At 45.7% G+C, this 24,197-nt stretch overlaps 1 protein-coding gene across 2 annotated transcripts in view; it reads left to right on the top strand.

Moving 5' to 3' along the window:
- The first annotated feature begins 554 nt into the window (after positions 1–554).
- LOC118366386 (pleiotrophin-A) overlaps positions 555–24,197 on the top strand; it is a 68,048-nt gene continuing 44,405 nt past the window's right edge. Inside the window, exon 1 of one of the 2 annotated variants that reach the window (XM_052492448.1) lies at positions 555–716. The gene's annotated coding sequence lies outside the window, so the exon portion shown is untranslated. Of the gene's footprint in view, positions 717–16,669; positions 16,858–24,197 lie in introns of those variants that run through there. The other variant, XM_052492447.1, reaches the window with a different exon arrangement.

Raw genomic sequence — 24,197 nt, 5'->3', positions numbered from 1 at the left:
CCCTCTCCCTCTCACACCCAGTCCTGCGCTGCTTGCAGCTCTAGTCATTATTTTAGTGTAGGTACATCATCCTCCCGATCCCAGAAGACTGAAGTGGAACTTATATTCGAATGCCAAAAAACAAAGAACTGGAGGATTTAATTAATACAACCTCTTTTCTTGCAGGAAGCTATTGTTTAACTTTGTTTGACTGCAAAATACATTTTTGTTTACAAAATTGACCCTCAAATAAAACATTTAGAATTATAGTTCTGCGGCATATGATTGAAAACCCATTAATAAGAACAAACACATGGCATCCTTGCACATTGAAATAAGCCATTAAAAATGCATGAGTTTCTGAGGTGAAGTGTCTGTAGGTGGAAAAGCGCATGGCGACTGGGTGAGAGTGTCGAGCTGAGAGACAGATCGCACCCGTCCAGGCTGGCTGTTGCTGCTGCTTCGCCAGCGCTGTCACACTTCAACAGCCAGACAGGGTGTTTGGCTCCTGCAGATTAATTGTCAGGGCTAAATTAACTTTCCTTCCATCCAATTGCAACCTGAAACAGCCAGGGCTTTCGAGGCTCTGGGTTCTCGAGACAGGGGAGAAGGGCAGCACATCAGGAGCTGTCAGAAGCATCAGGAATCAGTTCACTGGGAGCACTAGACCAGGATTCATGGTGTCTGCTGTCTGAGTGGGTAAAAGAGAGAAGGCTTCAGTTGGATCAGTATCAGAGGTACATTCAGTTAGGAATATTTAGTTCAAACTGTAATACATTGTGTAGTAAAATCCCTTGACACAGGGAGAAATTCACTTGAACTGGGCATTCTATTCATATGATACAATGAGGCAGCAGCAGTAGTAGTAGTTGTGATAGTAGTAGTACGTACATTAGTAGTAGTTGTGATAGTAGTAGTTGTGGTAGTAGTAGTAGTATGTATATTAGTAGTAGTTGTGATAGTAGTTGTAGTATATTCAAGAAAGAGTACACGTCGACCTGAAAGACTCTTGCATAATATAGAACAATGAATTGTTCCTCAGAAAGTGCATTGCAAAGGCTTTCATTATAGGGAAACATCATGCTGATAAGGGTTGTCTTGGGTGGCTTAGAAAAGGCCCTCTTTACTTTTATAAGCAGTGGCACAGACGCATAAATATTCATACTCAGCCGAGAGCTCATGATTTTTTTATGCAGCTGAGATTCTTTTGAAATGAAATTGGCATAATAGAATTTCTTTCATTACTTCATTTTGAATTAATAAGGGCCATAAAAAAATGTTGGATTTTAAACTGCGTTGGAGAGGTCTTGATCCCGATAAGAAAAGATTGTATTGTGAACCTATTTGTTTTCCAGCCAGTGAAACACCCAACAACATGGAACTGAGTGGCCTCGTCTGTGACATGTTTTCCAACCTGTCAGATTGTGTGTGGTTTTTCAGGATTGGAGTGGTGCCTGTGACACATCCAGCCTGGTTGCTAGCCAACAGACCCTCAAATCACATACAGTGTGCTCCAAAGTAATGATGAGGGAGAAAGTTAAAGACCCACAAATACCATATCCCAAGACAACCTCTCACCATTACAATAAAAGGGGAGGTTAGCATTTTTTTTGGGGGGGGGGGTATGATATTTATGCTTCTAACTTTCTCACTCATCATTATTCACATTTCATTTTATTCACATTTCATTCAGGATTATGCGTAATCATGGTTGCATCCATATTAATGTAGACGTGTTTACAAACATATTTTATTCTTATTTACAATAAAATTGACTCTAAAATGACACAATACATTATTTACCATTAATTTCTATTGGGCACAAAATAATCTGAAACATCCAAAACAAACAGAAAATGAGTCGCAATCTTGATGTAGTCATGCTATGAATATGGGAACAAATACTTAACTATTTACATATAAGTGAATTTGTCCCAATACTTTTGGTCCCCTAAAATGGGGGAACTATGTACAAAAAGTGTTGTCATTTCTAAACAGTGTATCCAAGATGGATGAAAATACCCACAAATGAAAGCTGACAGTCTGCACTTTAACATCATAGTCATTGTATCATTTCAAATCCAAAGTGCTGAAGTACAGAGCCACAACAACATAAATGTGTCACTGCCCCAATACTTTTGGAGCTCACCGTAGCTGGCGATTAACGTAGTCAGCCAGATACTCATTTGGCCATTGTCCTGGAGGCAATTATGAAGTGAAGAGCAGATGTCTTCGGATTCTGAGCTTCTTAATAGATAAAAAATAAATGGATCCAAAGAGCACCGAAGGACACTGACATTTAATCACCAGGCTGATTTTAGACGCTCCACGGTGACATGTAGTGAAGAACAGAGTTACCCCCTGAGAACTCTTCAATGATTGGGTCAACAGAATGCCATCACTTTCACCTGTATTGATGGGTTCCATTCCCTAGGCCCCTCCCCCTCTTGGTTTTGTTCGATCTCAGTCTCTGCCAGTGCCCCAGAGGTGCTCCAAATGTGTTTGTATGAAGTCAGTCTGGTTGTGTGTGTATAAGAGAAATTAGATGGGGGTGTGGGGGGGGCATGACGTCCACATGCTGAAGTTGGACCATCCATTTTAGGTCAAAACGTTCAATCACACAGACGGCCAGAGACTGGTCTAGACATTGTCTCCATTTGTTCTCTTGCTGTCTCTGTTGGACCTAACGTTGAAAAGATGAATTGGATGAGGGCCACTGTGGAGTATGGATCCAGACAGAAGAGATGGATCTCATGTGTTCTATCTAAACAGTGTGTTGCTGTTCTGCTGTGCTGTGTGACACTGGAGAGGACTAGCTTGCCAGACAGTGGCAGCCCAGCCCGTCTCTGTGCTAGTCTGATCGAGATGCATGCAGTTACCTGTCCGCAATGGCCAGAGTGTTAGCTGTCAACATGGCTCTGTTTGTGTGGCTGATTTATGTCATTTCCACTCCACTCGGAATGGACTCTCGGCTTCCATCAAGGTAGAGGAGTTTAGACTGCTTTCAACCCAGCAATGACTTCAATCTCAATTTCCATTCAGACACATAGTAGAAATGGAACATTTGCAAGAATGAAAGAAAACAAATAAGTTATTCTCCCTTTCTGCCGTATGCTCCATTTTAGCGATGTTTCCCCAACAATATTGCATCTCTGCTCAGTAAATTTCTCCCAGCCAACGTATTTGTGTCTGGGAGATGACAGAGCGAATGACAGCCGGGTCTCTGGGCCTCGGGTAGGTAGGTGTTCCATATGTCAAAGAGGGAGCGGCACAACGGGGTTAACGGGGGATTTCATTTGGTTTCATCAGATAGACGCTCACACACACACACACACACACACACACACACACACACACACACACACACACACACACACACACACACACACACACACACACACACACACACACACACACACACACACACACACACACACACACACACACACACACACACACACACACACACACACACCTTAGGGACTGCCCCATGACATACGAGGGATGAGGTGGGATGGGGCTAACCTAATGGTAAAAACAGATATGGGATGGGGCTAACCCAATGGTAGAAACAGGGATGTGGTGGGATGGGGCTAACCCAATGGTAGAAACAGAGATGTGGTGGGATGGGGCTAACCTAATGGTAGAAACAGAGATGGTGTGGGATGGGGCTAACCTAATGGTAGAAACAGAGATGTGGTGGGATGGGGCCAACCTAATGGTAGAAACAGAGATGTGGTGGGATGGGGCTAACCCAATGGTAGAAACAGGGATGGGGTGGGATGGGGCTAACCCAATGGTAGAAACAGGGATGGGGTGGGATGGGGCTAACCCAATGGTAGAAACAGGGATGTGGTGGGATGGGGCTAACCCAATGGTAGAAACAGGGATGTGGTGGGATGGGGCTAACCCAATGGTAGAAACAGGGATGTGGTGGGATGGGGCTAACCCAATGGTAGAAACAGGGATGTGGTGGGATGGGGCTAACCTAATGGTAGAAACAGGGATGGGGTGGGATGGGGCTAACCTAATGGTAGAAACAGATATGGGATGGGGCTAACCCAATGGTAGAAACAGGGATGGGGTGGGATGGGGCTAACCTAATGGTAGAAACAGGGATGGGGTGGGATGGGGCTAACCCAATGGTAGAAACAGGGATGTGGTGGGATGGGGCTAACCCAATGGTAGAAACAGGGATGGGGTGGGATGGGGCTAACCCAATGGTAGAAACAGGGATGTGGTGGGATGGGGCTAACCCAATGGTAGAAACAGGGATGTGGTGGGATGGGGCTAACCCAATGGTAGAAACAGGGATGGGGTGGGATGGGGCTAACCTAATGGTAGAAACAGATATGGGATGGGGCTAACCCAATGGTAGAAACAGGGATGTGGTGGGATGGGGCTAATCCAATGGTAGAAACAGGGATGGGGTGGGATGGGGCTAACCTAATGGTAGAAACAGGGATGGGGTGGGATGGGGCTAACTTAATGGTAGAAACAGGGATGGGGTGGGATGGGGCTAACTTAATGGTAGAAACAGAGATGGGGTGGGATGGGGCTAACCTAATGTTAGAAACAGAGATGGGGTGGGATGGGGCTAACCCAATGGTAGAAACAGGGCTGGGGTGGGATGGGGCTAACCTAATGATAGAAACAGGGATGGGGTGGGATGGGGCAAACCTAATGGTAGAAACAGGGATGGGGTGGGATGGGGCTAACCTAATGGTAGAAACAGAGATGGGGTGGGATGGGGCTAACCTAATGGTAGAAACAGAGATGGGGTGGGATGGGGCTAACCTAATGGTAGAAACAGGGATGGGGTGGGATGGGGCTAACCCAATGGTAGAAACAGGGATGGGGTGGGATGGGGCTAAAACAATGGTAGAAACAGGGATGGGGTGGGATGGGGCTAACCTAATGGTAGAAACAGGGTAGAAACAGAGATGGGGTGGGATGGGGCTAACCTAATGGTAGAAACAGATATGGGATGGGGCTAACCCAATGGTAAAAACAGGGATGGGGTGGGATGGGGCTAACCTAATGGTAAAAACAGATATGGGATGGGGCTAACCCAATGGTAAAAACAGGTATGGGATGGGATGGGGCTAACCTAATGGTAAAACAGGGATGGGGTGGGATGGAGCTAACCTAATGGTAGAAACAGGGATGGGGTGGGATGGGGCTAACCCAATGGTAGAAACAGGGATAGGGTGGGATGGGGCTAACCTAATGTTAGAAACAGGGATGGGGTGGGATGGGGTGGGATGGGGCTAACCCAATGGTAGAAACAGGGATGGGGTGGGATGGGGCTAACACAATGGTAGAAACAGGGATGGGGTGGGATGGGGCTAACCTAATGGTAAAAACAGGGACGGGTGGGATGGGGCTAACCTAATGGTAAAAACAGATATGGGATGGGGCTAACCTAATGGTAGAAACAGGGATGGGGTGGGATGGGGCTAACCTAATGGTAGAAACAGGGACGGGGTGGGATGGGGCTAACCTAATGGTAAAAACAGATATGGGATGGGGCTAACCTAATGGTAGAAACAGGGATGGGATGGGGCTAACCCAATGGTAGAAACAGGGTTGGGATGGGGCTAACCTAATGGCAGAAACAGGGATGGGATGGGGCTAACCTAATGGTAGAAACAGGGATGGGATGGGGCTAACCTAATGGTAGAAACAGGGATGGGATGGGTCTAACCCAATGGTAAAAACAGATATGGGATGGGGCTAACCCAATGGAAAAAAACAGATATGGGATGGGGCTAACCTAATGGTAGAAACAGGGATGGGATGGGGCTAACCCAATGGTAGAAACAGGGTTGTGATGGGGCTAACCTAATGGTAGAAACAGGGTTGTGATGGGGCTAACCTAATGGTAGAAACAGGGATGTGGTGGGATGGGGCTAACCTAATGGTAGAAACAGGGATGGGATGGGGCTAACCCAATGGTAGAAACTGGATTGTGATGGGGCTAACCTAATGGTAGAAACAGATATGGGATGGGGCTAACCCAATGGTAGAAACTGGATTGTGATGGGGCTAACCTAATGGTAGAAACAGATATGGGATGGGGCTAACCTAATGGTAGAAACAAGGATGGGATGGGGCTAACCCAATGGTAGAAACAGGGTTGTGATGGGGCTAACCCAATGGTAGAAACTGGATTGTGATGGGGCTAACCTAATGGTAGAAACAGATATGGGATGGGGCTAACCTAATGGTAGAAACAAGGATGGGGTTAACCCAATGGTAAAAAACAGATATGGGATGGGGCTAACCTAATGGTAGAAACAGGGATGTGGTGGGATGGGGCTAACCCAATGGTAGAAACAGGGATGGGGTGGGATGGGGCTAACCTAATGGTAGAAACAGGGATGTGGTGGGATGGGGCTAACCTAATGGTAGAAACAGATATGGGATGGGGCTAACCTAATGGTAGAAACAGGGATGTGGTGGGATGGGGCTAACCCAATGGTAGAAACAGGGATGGGGTGGGATGGGGCTAACCTAATGGTAGAAACAGGGATGTGGTGGGATGGGGCTAACCTAATGGTAGAAACAGATATGGGATGGGGCTAACCTAATGGTAGAAACAGATATGGGATGGGGCTAACCTAATGGTAGAAACAGGGATGTGGTGGGATGGGGCTAACCTAATGGTAGAAACAGATATGGGATGGGGCTAACCTAATGGTAGAAACAGATATGGGATGGGGCTAACCTAATGGTAGAAACAGGGATGTGGTGGGATGGGGCTAACCCAATGGTAGAAACAGGGATGGGGTGGGATGGGGCTAACCTAATGGTAGAAACAGGGATGTGGTGGGATGGGGCTAACCTAATGGTAGAAACAGGGATGTGGTGGGATGGGGCTAACCTAATGGTAGAAACAGGGATGGGATGGGATGGGGCTAACCCAATGGTAGAAACAGGGATGTGGTGGGATGGGGCTAACCTAATGGTAGAAACAGGGATGGGATGGGGCTAACCCAATGGTAGAAACTGGATTGTGATGGGGCTAACCTAATGGTAGAAACAAGGATGGGGCTAACCCAATGGTAAAAAACAGATATGGGATGGGGCTAACCTAATGGTAGAAACAGATATGGGATGGGGCTAACCTAATGGTAGAAACAGGGATGTGGTGGGATGGGGCTAACCCAATGGTAGAAACAGGGATGGGGTGGGATGGGGCTATCCCAATGGTAGAAACAGGGATGGGGTGGGATGGGGCTAACCTAATGGTAGTAACAGGGATGTGGTGGGATGGGGCTAACCTAATGGTAGAAACAGGGATGGGGTGGGATGGGGCTAACCTAATGGTAGAAACAGGGATGTGGTGGGATGGGGCTAACCCAATGGTAGAAACAGGGATGGGGTGGGATGGGGCTATCCCAATGGTAGAAACAGGGATGGGGTGGGATGGGGCTAACCTAATGGTAGTAACAGGGATGGGGTGGGATGGGGCTAACCCAATGGTAGAAACAGGGATGGGGTGGGATGGGGCTATCCCAATGGTATGGTAGAAACAGGGATGGGGTGGGATGGGGCTAACCTAATGTTAGAAACAGAGATGGGGTGGGATGGGGCTAACCTAATGGTAGAAACGGGATGTGGTGGGATGGGGCTAACCTAATGATAGAAACAGGGATGGGGTGGGATGGGGTGGGATGGGGCTAACCCAATGGTAGAAACAGGGAGGGGGTGGGATGGGGCTAACACAATGGTAGAAACAGGGATGGGGTGGGATGGGGCTAACCTAATGGTAAAAACAGGGACGGGTGGGATGGGGCTAACCTAATGGTAAAAACAGATATGGGATGGGGCTAACCTAATGGTAGAAACATGGATGGTGTGGGATGGGGCTAACCTAATGGTAGAAACAGGGACGGGGTGGGATGGGGCTAACCTAATGGTAAAAACAGATATGGGATGGGGCTAACCTAATGTTAGAAACAGGGTTGGGATGGGGCTAACCTAATGGTAGAAACAGGGATGGGATGGGGCTAACCCAATGGTAGAAACAGGGTTGGGATGGGGCTAACCTAATGGCAGAAACAGGGATGGGATGGGGCTAACGTAATGGTAGAAACAGGGATGGGATGGGGCTAACCTAATGGTAGAAACAGGGATGGGATGGGGCTAACCCAATGGTAAAAACAGATATGGGATGGGGCTAACCCAATGGAAAAAAACAGATATGGGATGGGGCTAACCTAATGGTAGAAACAGGGATGGGATGGGGCTAACCCAATGGTAGAAACAGGGTTGTGATGGGGCTAACCTAATGGTAGAAACAGGGTTGTGATGGGGCTAACCTAATGGTAGAAACAGGGATGTGGTTGGATGGGGCTAACCTAATGGTAGAAACAGGGATGGGATGGGGCTAACCCAATGGTAGAAACTGGATTGTGATGGGGCTAACCTAATGGTAGAAACAAGGATGGGGCTAACCCAATGGTAAAAAACAGATATGGGATGGGGCTAACCTAATGGTAGAAACAGAGATGGGGTGGGATGGGGCTAACCTAATGGTAGAAACAGATATGGGATGGGGCTAACCTAATGGTAGAAACAGATATGGGATGGGGCTAACCTAATGGTAGAAACAGGGATGTGGTGGGATGGGGCTAACCTAATGGTAGAAACAGAGATGGGGTGGGATGGGGCTAACCTAATGGTAGAAACAGATATGGGATGGGGCTAACCTAATGGTAGAAACAGATATGGGATGGGGCTAACCTAATGGTAGAAACAGGGATGTGGTGGGATGGGGCTAACCCAATGGTAGAAACAGGGATGGGGTGGGATGGGGCTATCCCAATGGTAGAAACAGGGATGGGGTGGGATGGGGCTAACCTAATGGTAGTAACAGGGATGTGGTGGGATGGGGCTAACCCAATGGTAGAAACAGGGATGGGGTGGGATGGGGCTATCCCAATGGTAGAAACAGGGATGGGGTGGGATGGGGCTAACCTAATGTTAGAAACAGAGATGGGGTGGGATGGGGCTAACCTAATGGTAGAAACGGGGATGTGGTGGGATGGGGCTAACCTAATGGTCGAAACAGGGATGGGGTGGGATGGGGCTAACCTAATGGTAGAAACAGGGATGGGGTGGGATGGGGCTAACCTAATGGTAGAAACAGGGATGGGGTGGGATGGGGCTAACCTAATGGTCGAAACAGGGATGGGGTGGGATGGGGCTAACCTAATGGTCAAAACAGGGATGTGGTGGGATGGGGCTAACCTAATGGTAGAAACAGGGATGTGGTGAGATGGGGCTAACCCAATGGTAGAAACAGAGATGGTGTGGGATGGGGCTAACCTAATGGTAGAAACAGGGATGGGGTGGGATGGGGCTAACTTAATGGTAGAAACAGAGATGGGGTGGGATAGGGCTTGCCTAATGTTAGAAACAGAGATGAGGTGGGATGGGGCTAACCTAATGTTAGAAATAGAGATGGGGTGTGATGGGGCTAACCTAATGTTAGAAATAGAAACAGGGATGGGGTGGGATGGGGCTGAGATGGGGTGGGATGGGGCTAACCTAATGTTAGAAACAGAGATGGGGTGGGATGGGGCTAACCTAATGTTAGAAATAGAGATGGGGTGTGATGGGGCTAACCTAATGGTAGAAACAGAGATGGGGTGGGGGTAACCTAATGGTTGAAACAGGGAGGTGGTGGGATGGGGCTAACCTAATGGTAAAAACTGATATGGGATGTGGCTAACCTAATGGTCGAAACAGGGATGTGGTGGGATGGGGCTAACCTAATGTTAGAAACAGGGATGTGGTGGGATGGGGCTAACCTAATGTTATAAACAGAGATGGGGTGGGATGGGGCTAACCTAATGTTAGAATCAGAGATGGGGTGTGATGGGGCTAACCTAATGGTAGAAACAGAGATGGGGTGGGGTAGGGCTAACCTAATGGTAAAAACAGATATGGGATGGGGCTAACCTAATGGTAGAAACAGAGATGGGGTGGGATGGGGCTAACCTAATGAAACAGGGATGGGATGGGGCTAACCTAATGGTAGAAACAGAGATGGGGTGGGATGGGGCTAACCTAATGGTAGAAACAGAGATGGGGTGTGATGGGGCTAACCTAATGGTAGAAACAGAGATGGGGTGGGGTAGGGCTAACCTAATGGTAAAAACAGATATGGGATGGGGCTAACCTAATGGTAGAAACAGGGATGGGGTGGGATGGGGCTAACCTAATGGTAGAAACAGAGATGGGGTGGGATGGGGCTAACCTAATGGTAGAAACAGAGATGGGGTGGGATGGGGCTAACCTAATGTTAGAAACAGAGATGGGGTGGGATGGGGCTAACCTAATGGTAGAAACAGGGATGTGGTGGGATGGGGCTAACCTAATGGTAGAAACAGGGATGGGGTGGGATGGGGCTAACCTAATGGTAGAAACAGGGATGTGGTGGGATGGGGCTAACCTAATGGTAGAAACAGGGATGGGGTGGGATGGGGCTAACCTAATGGTAGAAACAGGGATGGGGTGGGATGGGGCTAACCTAATGGTAGAAACAGAGATGGGGTGGGATGGGGCTAACCTAATGGTAGAAACAGGGATGGGGTGGGATGGGGCTAACCTAATGGTAGAAACAGGGATGGGGTGGGATGGGGCTAACCTAATGGTAGAAACAGAGATGGGGTGGGGTAGGGCTAACCTAATGGTAAAAACAGATATGGGATGGGGCTAACCTAATGGTAGAAACAGGGATGGGGTGGGATGGGGCTAACCTAATGGTAGAAACAGAGATGGGGTGGGATGGGGCTAACCTAATGGCAGAAACGGGATGTGGTGGGATGGGGCTAACCTAATGGTCGAAACAGGGATGGGGTGGGATGGGGCTAACCTAATGGTATAAACAGGGATGGGGTGGGATGGGGCTAACCTAATGGTAGAAACAGGGATGGGGTGGGATGGGGCTAACCTAATGGTCAAAAACAGGGATGGGGTGGGATGGGGCTAACCTAATGGTAGAAACAGGGATGGGGTGGGATGGGGCTAACTTAATGGTAGAAACAGAGATGGGGTGGGATAGGGCTAACCTAATGTTAGAAACAGAGATGGGGTTGGGTAGGGCTAACCTAATGGTAAAAACAGGGATGGGGTGGGATGGGGCTAACCTAATGTATGAAAAAGAGAGATGGGGTGGGATGGGGCTAACCTAATGTATGAAAAAGAGAGATGGGGTGGGATGGGGCTAACCTAATGGTAAAAACAGATATGGGATGGGGCTAACCTAATGGTCGAAACAGGGATGGGGTGGGATGGGGCTAACCTAATGTATGAAAAAGAGAGATGGGGTGGGATGGGGCTAACCTAATGGTAAAAACAGATATGGGATGGGGCTAACCTAATGGTCGAAACAGGGATGGGGTGGGATGGGGCTAACCTAATGTATGAAAAAGAGAGATGGGGTGGGATGGGGCTAACCTAATGGTAGAAACAGGGATGTGGTGGGATGGGGCTAACCTAATGGTAGAAACAGGGATGTGGTGGGATGGGGCTAACCTAATGGTAGAAACAGGGATGTGGTGGGATGGGGCTAACCTAATGGTCGAAACAGGGATGTGGTGGGATGGGGCTAACCTAATGGTAGAAACAGAGATGGGGTGGGATGGGGCTAACCTAATGGTAGAAACAGGGATGGGGTGGGATGGGGCTAACCTAATGGTAGAAACAGAGATGGGGTGGGATGGGGCTAACCTAATGGTAAAAACAGATATGGGATGGGGCTAACCTAATGGTAAAAACAGATATGGGATGGGGCTAACCTAATGGTCGAAACAGGGATGTGGTGGGATGGGGCTAACCTAATGGTAGAAACAGAGATGGGGTGGGATGGGGCTAACCTAATGGTAGAAACAGATATGGGATGGGGCTAACCTAATGGTAAAAACAGATATGGGATGGGGCTAACCTAATGGTAAAAACAGATATGGGATGGGGCTAACTTAATGCTCGAAACAGGGATGTGGTGGGATGGGGCTAACCTAATGGTAAAAACAGATATGGGATGGGGCTAACCTAATGCTCGAAACAGGGATGTGGTGGGATGGGGCTAACCTAATGGTAAAAACAGATATGGGATGGGGCTAACTTAATGCTCGAAACAGGGATGTGGTGGGATGGGGCTAACCTAATGGTAAAAACAGATATGGGATGGGGCTAACCTAATGCTCGAAACAGGGATGTGGTGGGATGGGGCTAACCTAATGGTAAAAACAGATATGGGATGGGGCTAACCTAATGCTCGAAACAGGGATGTGGTGGGATGGGGCTAACCTAATGTTAGAAACTGAGATTGGGTGGGATGGGGCTAACCTAATGGTAGAAACAGAGATGGGATGGGGCTAACCTAATGGTCGAAACAGGGATGTGGTGGGATGGGGCTAACCTAATGGTAAAAACAGATATGGGATGGGGCTAACCTAATGGTCGAAACAGGGATGTGGTGGGATGGGGCTAACCTAATGTTAGAAACAGAGATGGGGTGGGATTGGGGCTAACCTAATGTTAGAAACAGAGATGGGGTGGGATGGGGCTAACCTAATGGTAGAAACAGAGATGGGGTGGGATGGGGCTAACTTAATGGTAGAAACAGAGATGGGGTGGGATGGGGCTAACCTAATGTTAGAAACAGAGATGGGGTGGGATTGGGGCTAACCTAATGTTAGAAACAGAGATGGGGTGGGATTGGGGCTAACCTAATGTTAGAAACAGAGATGGGGTGGGATGGGGCTAACCTAATGTTAGAAACAGAGATGGGGTGGGATGGGGCTAACCTAATGGTAGAAACAGAGATGGGGTGGGATGGGGCTAACTTAATGGTAGAAACAGAGATGGGGTGGGATGGGGCTAACCTAATGTTAGAAACAGAGATGGGGTGGGATTGGGGCTAACCTAATGTTAGAAACAGAGATGGGGTGGGATGGGGCTAACCTAATGGTAGAAACAGAGATGGGGTGGGATGGGGCTAACCTAATGGTAGAAACAGAGATGGGGTGGGATGGGGCTAACCTAATGGTAGAAACAGAGATGGGGTGGGATGGGGCTAACCTAATGGTAGAAACAGAGATGGGGTGGGATGGGGCTAACCTAATGGTAGAAACAGAGATGGGGTGGGATGGGGCTAACCTAATGTTAGAAACAGAGATGGGGTGGGATGGGGCTAACCTAATGTTAGAAACAGAGATGGGGTGGGATGGGGCTAACCTAATGGTAGAAACAGAGATGGGGTGGGATGGGGCTAACCTAATGGTAGAAACAGAGATGTGGTGGGATGGGGCTAACCTAATGGTAGAAACAGAGATGTGGTGGGATGGGGCTAACCTAATGGTAGAAACAGAGATGTGGTGGGATGGGGCCAACCTAATGGTAGAAACAGAGATGTGGTGGGATGGGGCTAACCTAATGGTAGAAACAGAGATGGGGTGGGATGGGGCTAACCTAATGGTAGAAACAGATATGGGATGGGGTTAACTTAATGGTACAAAAAGCCCTTATACTCTGCCAGGTTCATAGGGCCAACAACCAGTTTAAACTGATGAAAAACAATGAGGTAGGAACTGGACCTGCCGGAGAGAGCAATTTTCAACGTCCTCTGCTTGTGAAATGTGTTTTTGAGAGCGGTGCCCTGAGATAATGGTGAATCCACAGTGGTTCTGGGTTGAATGAATAGAATAAAACGGCTGGTGTTGACCGAGACCTTTTTCATCGCGTCTCGAATTCATCGAGTCTCATTTATCATTCAATAAGTTGATGAAAATGGCACCATTAAAAGAGCTCAAGAGGGACATAATGGGACATATAACACACTTAGGGGAGGGGAGAAAATGGAGTGAGTTCATTATTGATGAGAGGAATATGAGAAGGAAGGAAGGGGATGGTGGAGTGACATATTACCACCTGGGACCATGACTCATACTGGCCAATGACCACTGATGATGTTCTCCTGATGAATGTCTCAAATTAAAGAGTTACTTTAACTATAGTGTGACACCGATAGAAGAGGCTGCATGTGAGCTGATGCTTCAAATTGGTATTTTAAGCATGTAATGCAGTGCATAGCTTCCTCTTCCTCTACCAGCAACACAGGGTGGATCCTCCTCTATGGATTGGACAATACTCAGTCCTTTCGCTTTGTCTAATGACGTAGAGAAAGGCACTTTCCAGCAATCTAAATACATTCCATAAAGAGATTAGATCTTTTCAAGCAGATATTTGATTTCAAATGAGAACGTGGATTGATAAAACAGACATTCAACAAACATTCTGATAAAAACCAGCATCAAAGGCCTGTCTAATAGTATGTCTAGGCTCAAGCTCCTGTTATGAAACACAAGGCTGTGTGTGTGTGTTTGTGCCCGCATGCCTGTCTGTATAGGCTGTGTGTGTGTGTGTGTGTGTGTGTGTGTGTGTGTGTGTGTGTGTGTGTGTGTGTGTGTGTGTGTGTGTGTGTGTGTGTGTGTGTGTGTGTGTGTGTGTGTGTGTGTGTGTGTGTGTGTGTGTGTGTGTGTGTTTGTGCCCGCATGCCTGTCTGTATATGCAGTGTTAGTCTGACGTCAGTATTGTACATGGGCTGTGGAATATCCAGCGGTAATGACACGTTATTGATTCAGTGTGCTGTAATCTGTCGAAACCGGTCGGAACCAGCTGCAACAGGGGGTGACGCTTCCTATAAGGTCATCTGCAGCCATCTGCTCTGCAGCGGACGTGATTATCCTCCTACAACTTGTTAAAGTGCCACCATTAAGAGGATCCCACAGCAAATTAGAACGGAAATTAATTGAGAAGAGGGAGAGTTTTCAGAAAGTTACTTTGTCGAACGCAATTGTAGTCGACAGAAGTACAGTGCTGTTGATTGAGAATGATACCAGTTAAAGTCTAACTGATCCAAACTCCTATTATTCAATAGTATTTTGACTATAATCATATCGAAATAACAATACATCTAAAATGTATTTTTATATACCTTTTAAGGATACATTAAATATAAAAAATTGGCCAAATAATTTATCATTTGTATTTTATTTAACACAGTTGAAGTGCATTCCAAAATATATTATGGAATGTATTTAAAATGTATATATATATATATATGTATATGTATGTATGTAAAGTCTATATCACAATATATGTTAAATACATCGGGAAATATTTCAATGATTTTCAATAAAGGCTAAAGTGACAAAATTCGGAATTTTGACATGTCTCTCCGTGGACCCTCAGACTTTTAGGAAGATTTTAGCCCACGAACCCCACAAAATACAAAATAGTTTTCACCATCATTGTAAAGCCCTAGTTATTTCGTTGCTTTGACAGAAAGTTATTTCTGAAGATTTGTATTTATTTCAAGTGATTAGTGATTCATTTACATCTGTCCCTCATTTTAAGGTCAACACTGTTACATGAACTGAATTGTTTTAAGAAACTATTCTTTTTTAAAAGGTATGGGTCAAATCATAGTGTAAAAGCAGGTGAGCTGGTTCTACTCTTTTTGGCCATTTTCTGGTGCTTTATGGTAAAAAAAACTGAGTGAGTTGAACATAACAAATCAATCCTGTTACCCATTCAATTGCCTCTCCCTGCTGCAGTCAACAAGCTTCCTTTCCCCCTGTCACAAAGGGATTCGTGGCTGATTTAACTAGTAATTACCAGTTTGAGGGCCGTTCAAGTGGATTTTCCCCAAATGTGGTAAATTCCCACTCCCCACTTGGATACAAACACAACATAACCCAGCTAATCATCCACTGTAGATCCATATAATACCACTCATTGGAAGCACAAGACTTACACCAACATTTTGACATATTATGGAGTGTTGTACGAAGAATCGTTTTTATTTAATTAAACCGATAACTCAAATACAAAAATTATAAAAATAGCTTCGCTTTTTTGTCATTATTTAATTAAGCTGAAGAGAGGCTCTTACTACAGTAATACATTTTTTCTTTTGAGATGGGAAGATGGGAAGTTGAACGTGGCTATTTGAATAATCTCAAATGTAAAATATATTTTGATTTGTTGAACACTTTTTTGGTTACTACATGATTCCAAGTGTGTTATTTCATAGTTTTGATGTCTTCGCCATTATTCTACAATGTAGAAAATAGTAAAATAAAGAAAAACCCTTGAATGAGTAGGTGTGTCCAAACTTTTAACCGTTAGTGTATTTGAAATACATTTTATGTGACGTTAAATATATTGAAATGTATTTCTTCCTGTATGGGTAGTGTTCTCCATGCTGTTGTCCATGTTGTTCTTTATGTTGTTTATATAACTACTGTATATTAGATGACTGGGGCTATCCTGTCAGAGCCCATCTGTAGCTAACCCCACCCCAACCCAACCCAACTCAACCCAACCTCTCTCTCTCTCTCTCTCGCACTATCTCTGTCCCCGGTCTGACTCCATAGCTCCAGTTCTGGCTCTAAGTGCTCTCTCTCCTCCCTCCTGTCTCCCTCTCTACCCCCTCTTTCTCTCTTCTCTCTCTCTCTCTCTAAGTGCTGCTCCCCTGCCAAGCGGGCCGTCCCTGGAGTGACCTTGTGGCAATGAGATCCTGATCACGAGTCAGGAAACCAAGCTTTTAAGAACGCCCTCCTCTCTCAGCAACAGAAATGAGAGGGAGAGAGAGAGGGAGAGAGAGGGGGGGGGAGAGAGAGAGAGAGAGAAAACAGCTTTTTGGAGAGACAAGAGTGAGAGAGTAAGTGAAAGAAAGAGAGGGAGGTAGAGAGAGAGAATTAGAGAGTGACTGACAGCAGGGGTGAGGAGCAGATGAGAGGAGAGTTCACAAATTATTGCAAAGCGTTGGAACAACCACCAGACCTCCAGTTCAAAGTAAGTACTTATAACCGGAGCAAGGTGCACACTTGGATGTGTGGTGGTAGTTGGGTGACCAGGAGAGATGTGGCGTGTGAAGCTATTGGGGCTGCGATGAGGAGGGAGATTTCAGAACTGTGAGAGGCAGACAGGGACTAGCAATGCTGGGAGGCTGTGGAGTATGAATGGGCCGAGACTCAATCATATGAGTCCAACTGTAGCCTAGACAGATATGGACAATTAGTGATAGCGGAAGGAGCGTAGGGGGAATGTTTGTGTTGTGGGATAGTGGAACTGGTGTCTTTGAGTTGGCAGCATCATTATTAACTCTCTGTGTAGTAAGTGTTCTCTGGCTTGCTTTGTTTTGGATGTCGTGCCACGTCCCAGGCTAATAATACACTAAATACTGCGACAAACCAAAGTATCGCTCGAGAGCCTTTTTGTGAATTTTTTTTCCTTGGATATCTCGATTATAATTTATGGTAGCAGATACTAATCACCACAAGTTATGGGTGTTGTTTTTTGTATCCCCTTTTGCTGTAAACCATCTCGATTGTCCATGTGTTTTCTATGGTTTATTCAGTTCTGAAGGTGGAAGGCTCAGAGGCTCAGGTATATGAACATAAAAGCTCTTGTTTTTTCAATTACAAAGGATTTATAATTTAAACTGGATATATTTCCCTTTCAGGCTTCGTATGTGAGACAAGCAAAACAGTAAAGAACAAGAAGCTCAAAACAAGCTCATGAGGAAATAACAGTAGTAGAGAGAGCTGCAGGGCTTTGTGTTTACCATCTCCCTGTAATATTTAGTGTTTGCATTACAGTAAGAGATTAACTCCAAAAGTAGCATTTATCCAACTACTTAGCTGTAGGAATCGTTGCAAACTTCAAGACTTCTAAGAACATCTATGTTTCCTCAAGTCTAAAACGATATTTCGTTTTTCTTCATATTGTAGCACAACTGCTTGAATCACTCCATCAAGTCAAGTTTCCCAATTCTACAGAGGTGCACGCCCACCAGAACATAACCCTTCATTCTCCAAGGATATCATTTTATTGGCTTCGTTTGGTGTCCTCTTATAAAGACCTATGCTTGCAGTGTATGTGAGTGTGTTTGACAGGGCGTATTCTTTGCGGGGCCGTGCATGTTCGTGCGCATGTGTGTTGTCGGGGACAGTGTTTTTCCCAGGATATTGTAATTTGGGTCAGGCCTGACTGGAATGAGAAACCGAGGGCATCGGTATTGTAGCACTCCTATGGTTGAGCAGACCTTGCGCCTGTGTTGCCATAGTTATGTTCACCCCTGGTATAGGAACCCCAACTTCGACCAACATCTCTAGCATTCCTACTGTGTACAAAAGAGCATTGGTCTCGATCTAGATTTAAATGAGCTTTGGCCACTTCATTGCTTTAGAAGTAACACATGGTGTGTTCCTAATGAAAGAGCTGGGAGATTAAAAATGAGGCAATAGGTGGAGAGATGAGCTTGAGAAACCAGCTTTGGTCAGTGGGAAGTCAAGCTCATTGAGAGACCCGAGGTGGAGCTGAGCTGCCCGGATGGAAGCCAGGAGGGTGAGCTAACTCTCACATAACAAGTCCCATTTGTCAATGTGCACTGGCGTTTATGAAAGGGCTGGCATTTGAGGAAGATAAGGCAGGGCACATTTTACGGATCCTGTTTTCCCTCAATGTTATGTTGTCCCTTACATTTCAAACACTTTCTATGTGCGACACTGAGAGATGCTATTCAGCATGGAACACAAAGCCAATGCATTTCACCCATTTCACGTGACCGCTCTCTATGGAAGACCTGTAGCAATAAGGTATAGAATGGTCTGTGAGATGCCTAAGAAAGCTGCTTCACAGTGGGGAAGGGAAGCACTCTCAAAGGAGCCAGGTCCGGTCTATAGGGAGCAAGTGGCTGGGAGAGAGAGAGAGAGTGGCAGGGATAAGGAAAATGCACAAAGATCCCCACTTTGAGTGGCTGGTTCATTCTTGTGGTGTACACATTAACCTCTCACATCACATGTAGGCTGAACACAGAGGCTGTTGATGGGGTGTGGAGAGGTAGGGAGGAAGAGGGCTGCCAGACCCAAACCAGAGACGGACCCCAGTCTAGGCCCTGAGAAGCTCCTTCGCCTGTTTTCACCGAATAGCCCTCTCTGGCTGTCGTCATGCCAACGACAACCTCATAAGTTGGCAGTACAGCAGTTCTGGGACCAGGCTGAGCTCGGAAGTGCATGGGCTGTATGCTGTTTGGTACTGTAGCTAGACTAGAGCCGTCAGCTGGGACCCTGCAATAAGAGAGATAAGGTTCAACAGTATCCACTATCACAGAGCTAGAAGAGGCTACTGAGATACTATGATACTTAGAAGTGACTGGCTCTCTATTTCATCAAATCTTCTCAGAATGTCCATAGGTAATCATCGCATGGGATTTAGTCTGAGCTGAGGGGCTGTGTCGTTTAAATGGTTAAATGTTCAATTGAGGAAATGCACATATTCTAATTGAGACATCAATTAGATGGCTATTTCATTACAACAAAACCACAACCATTTCTGGCTTACTGAAAATCCTTAAATCCAGCTATGAGAGAATGAATTTCACAGTTTTGAAATCTGCCATTGGCCCGTTGCTTGACAGAATCTCTTTGTACGGAGGAATCTGATGGGTGCATCATGTCTGTGTCCATCTGTTCGTGTGTCTGTCTGTGTTTTTGTCTTACTGTGTGTTTGATGGGACAGACTTCGAATCACATAACCACGTACATCAAACTTCAGATTCAGACCACCTTTCCACTAATGGCCAAATAATATATTCTTAGGAATTGAATGAATATTAATTTTCTGGAGAGTACCAATATTGTGTATAGCTAGTTTGCCTGTGGTAATATAAACATCTGACTGTGACTGTGATGTCCTGTGGAGCGCATGTGGTTTGGCCCTTGTATCGGCCTCATTGGCTGTATGATCCTCTGAGGAACAATGATGACCAGAGGCCTTCCACCCTGATCAATTAGTTAATTAGTCTCCCACAGTCACAGCTTGGCCAGCATACTCCTGGCACCATCCCTTGGCCTCTGATTGGCCCACACTGCTGGTGAGGTCATAGGTCAGGGGGTTGATGTCTGTCTGTAAATACCAATTACACAAGAAAGGAAAACTCAATATGTGACCTGACAGTGTGTGTGTGTGTGTGTGTGTGTGTGTGTGTGTGTGTGTGTGTGTGTGTGTGTGTGTGTGTGTGTGTGTGTGTGTGTGTGTGTGTGTGTGTGTGTGTGTGTGTGTGTGTGTGTGTGTGTGTGTGTCTGCACATGCGTGCATTCCCATGCATGCGTATGTAATCAGTCAAGTTGAATCAGATATTTGTGACTGTGGAATAGAATGCAAATAAAGCCTCCCTACAGTCCAGTTGACTGTGACTGGTGCCTTGAGAGAAGTTTAGAGTCCAGTGTCTGCTTGATAGACGCTTGGAGTCCAGTGTCTGTTTTGATAGAAGTTTGGAGTCCAGTGTCTGTTTTGATAGAAGTTTGGAGTCCAGTGTCTGTTTGAAAGAAGTTTGGAGTCCAGTGTCTGTTTGATAGAAGTTTGGAGTCCAGTGTCTGTTTGATAGAAGTTTGGAGTCCAGTGTCTGTTTGAAAGACGTTTGGAGTCCAGTGTCTGTTTGATAGAAGTTTGGAGTCCAGTGTCTGTTTGAAAGACGTTTGGAGTCCAGTGTCTGTTTGATAGTTTGGAGTCCAGTGTCTGTTTGAAAGAAGTTTGGAGTCCAGTGTCTGTTTTGATAGAAGTTTGGAGTCCAGTGTCTGTTTTGATAGAAGTTTGGAGTCCAGTGTCTGTTTGAAAGACGTTTAGAGTCCAGTGACTGTTTTGATAGAAGTTTGGAGTCCAGTGTCTGTTTGAAAGAAGTTTGGAGTCCAGTGTCTGTTTTGATAGAAGTTTGGAGTCTGGTGTCTGTTTTGATAGAAGTTTGGAGTCCAGTGTCTGTTTTGATAGAAGTTTGGAGTCCAGTGTCTGTTTGATAGAAGTTTGGAGTCCAGTGACTGTTTTGATAGAAGTTTGGAGTCCAGTGTCTGTTTGAAAGAAGTTTGGAGTCCAGTGTCTGTTTGATAGAAGTTTGGAGTCCAGTGTCTGTTTGATAGAAGTTTGGAGTCCAGTGTCTGTTTGAAAGACGTTTGGAGTCCAGTGTCTGTTTGATAGAAGTTTGGAGTCCAGTGTCTGTTTGAAAGAAGTTTGGAGTCCAGTGTCTGTTTTGATAGAAGTTTGGAGTCCAGTGTCTGTTTTGATAGAAGTTTGGAGTCCAGTGTCTGTTTGAAAGACGTTTAGAGTCCAGTGACTGTTTTGATAGAAGTTTGGAGTCCAGTGTCTGTTTGAAAGAAGTTTGGAGTCCAGTGTCTGTTTTGATAGAAGTTTGGAGTCTGGTGTCTGAGTGTGTATAGGATGAGCATGTCTCCCTTTCTGTGTTTGTGTGTACTGGCTGCAGTTACCACACCATGGAGGACCAGCCTGTTTGTGTTTGTCTAATGAACTGAGAGAACACCGGAGGGAGAAGATAGGGAGATGGAGAGAGGGATAGGGATGGAGAGGGAGGGAGAGGACAGAGAGAGAGAGGAAAGAGAGAGCAAGAGAGAGAGAGAGAGAGAGAGAGAGAGAGAGAGAGGGGGAAAAGAGAGAGCAGGACAGAGAGAGAGAGAGAGAGAGAGAGAGAGAGAGAGAGAGAGAGAGAGAGAGAGAGAGAGAGAGAGAGAGAGAGAGAGAGGAAAGAGAGAGACAGCAGGACAGAGAGAGAGCAAGAGAGAGCGAGCGAGAGAGGAAATAGCGAGAGGAAAGAGAGAGAGCAGGAGCGAGAGAGAGAAAAGAGAGAGAGCAAGAGAGGGAGATGAAAGAGAGCAAGATAGAGAGAGAGGAAGAGAGAGAGAGGGCAAAGAGAGAGAGCAAGATAGAGAGAGAGAGCGGAAAGAGAGAGAGCGAGAACTTTCTGTGTTTGTGTGTACAGGCTGCAGTTACCACACCATGGGGGACCAGCCTGTTTGTGTTTGTCTAATGAACTGAGAGAACACAGGAGGGAGAAGATAGGGAGATGGAGAGAGAGAGAGGGATAGGGATGGAGAGGGAGGGAGAGGACAGAGAGAGAGCAAGTGAGAGAGAGGAAATAGAGGGAGTGAGAGGGGAGAGAGAGAGGGAAGGGGAGAGAGAGGAAGGGAAGAGATAGAAAGAGAGAGAGAGGAGGGGAAGAGAGAGTGAGAGATAAGAGAGTGAAAGAGAGGGGAAGAGAAAAAGAGGAGAGAAAGAGAAGAGAGAGAGAGAGAGAGAGAGAGAGAGAGAGAGAGAGAGAGAGAGAGAGAGAGAGAGAGTAAGAAAAATAAAGAAAGGGGGCAAGTCAGTGGAATAATTGACCGAGAAGAAGAGATGTAGGGATCTATGCTTTCATGTCTGTGTCATGTGGCGGTATGGATTATTGTATGTGGTGTGTAGAAGTGAGATTCAGAGCCATTCATCAATCATGAAGCACATTCTACATAGTGACAATCCATCCTTACAGTACATTGCGTTGTTAAAATCGACTGGTTTACATAAGATACGCAGGGTAGGGCTGGGTTAATCCCTGGATGGGAGACCACATAGGAAAGTGTGGTTGCTGTTGTTGGAGGTGGTGCTGGAGGGCCAGTAGTAACCTTTTCTCCATATGGTATTAGGGAAACTCTCCAAGTACTAAACATGCTTACTGATGCATTTAAATGCACTATATAAATGCAACAATCCATTACAAACAACATTAAATGTGTCCTTTTATGGGTATTGGGAAAATGAAACTATCCACGTCCCTTTCAGCAACCTTTCCTGGCAATAGAGGTGCCTATATAACATTTAACACTCCTTGGGGGCACAATAACATGACATACAGTCTATGTGCCACCTTCAATGCAAAAATCTAAATGTTAAAATCTATAAAGGCAGTCAATGCTAATCTCATTGTATTTACCGGACCTTTTAGTTGCACTGTGGCTGAGTTACTTCGATCCACCGTAGAGGATTACATTCAATATTATGGCCACTGTTAATCAGAAAGGAGACTGTCGTCAGGCATAAACAGTGCAGGGCTAAAAAGGAAATACAGAAAATGATTGAGACACCCTCCAAGAATACTCCCCATATTGGTTTGATGAACCATAGTCCGTCTTTAGGGGACTGTCAGTCTGTCTGCCCTTGACAGGTAGGCTGTACGGCTGTACAGAAAGACAAAACTTAGAGCCATTTCCACTGATATGGCCAGTCCACTCAAGGTGAATGGAAAGATTAACTGAGTGTGAGCAGTATCCTGCAGCATTCTACCACTTTGTTTTCTTATTCCATTCTCACTGCTAATAGGATGGCTAATGCAAATGAGAGATGCAGTGGAATGGAGATTATAGCCTAATGACAAGGCATTGCACAGCTCAAATGGAAAGTTCTGCTGGAATTAAGTTAGACAGCCTATATTCGATATGCTGTGATGCGGAGATGATTTTGAAGCTGATTGATGAATGATTATGATGAATAAAAGGATGTTGCCAACAGACCAGCATCACAAATGACATTAGATCCAATCCATTTATCAATAATCTATTTGTATTTGTCTCTGACTTGATCAATTCTTGTTAAAAACAAGAGCATATGTTGCATGTCCATGATCAAGCCTGCAATCAATGCCAGACATCCTCTTATCTTTGCCTAGTTCTGCACTTGTTTTTCTTTTTTTATCTGCATCAGTTATGGATGACGGCTGTTTTTAAAGTTGCCTGAATTGGAGATGTTGCAAAAAGCTATATTTCAAAGTCCTTGTTAAAGTCAAATGTAATCAGACTTTGTGCGTTAAATATGGAGCTTAATCCTACTCTATTTAAATCTCACCAGGTTTTAATCGGACTCTGTGGAGACGTTTACAAGCTGATAGCGTTCTGGGATGTTTTTATTTCTTTGAGGGATGCATTCAGGAGTGAGAGAATGATTTGATAACTTTACTACATAGAACGGCTAGGGGGGGGGGATTAGGTAAGCCAACTCTATGGAGTTAGACCAAAGCGGTGCTTGTACCCACCAATAGGTGATCAGAGCTTCAGGATCACAACAACTATGAGGAGGGTTGCCTTCAGCAGCGCCTCAGGGGGACGTTCAAGAACGCTTTTTATCCCTGTCCTCATTAAACCTCCCACTAAATTCCCCCAGACTGACTTGTGTGGCTCAGAAATCCCTTTGCAAATCCCTCACTAAGGAAACAATCTTTAATGTGTTTGAAGTTGCGTCTTCAATGTGGTGGATTATGGTTAACACATACTGTGTTTGTTGTGGACAGAGAGAGAAAGAAAGAGAGAGAGAGAGAA

Source organism: Oncorhynchus keta, chromosome 33 (assembly GCF_023373465.1).
Source record: "Oncorhynchus keta strain PuntledgeMale-10-30-2019 chromosome 33, Oket_V2, whole genome shotgun sequence".
Taxonomy (NCBI): domain Eukaryota; kingdom Metazoa; phylum Chordata; class Actinopteri; order Salmoniformes; family Salmonidae; genus Oncorhynchus; species Oncorhynchus keta.
Note: the sequence above shows the minus strand (reverse complement) of the source record. Positions and strands in the feature narration are given on the sequence as shown.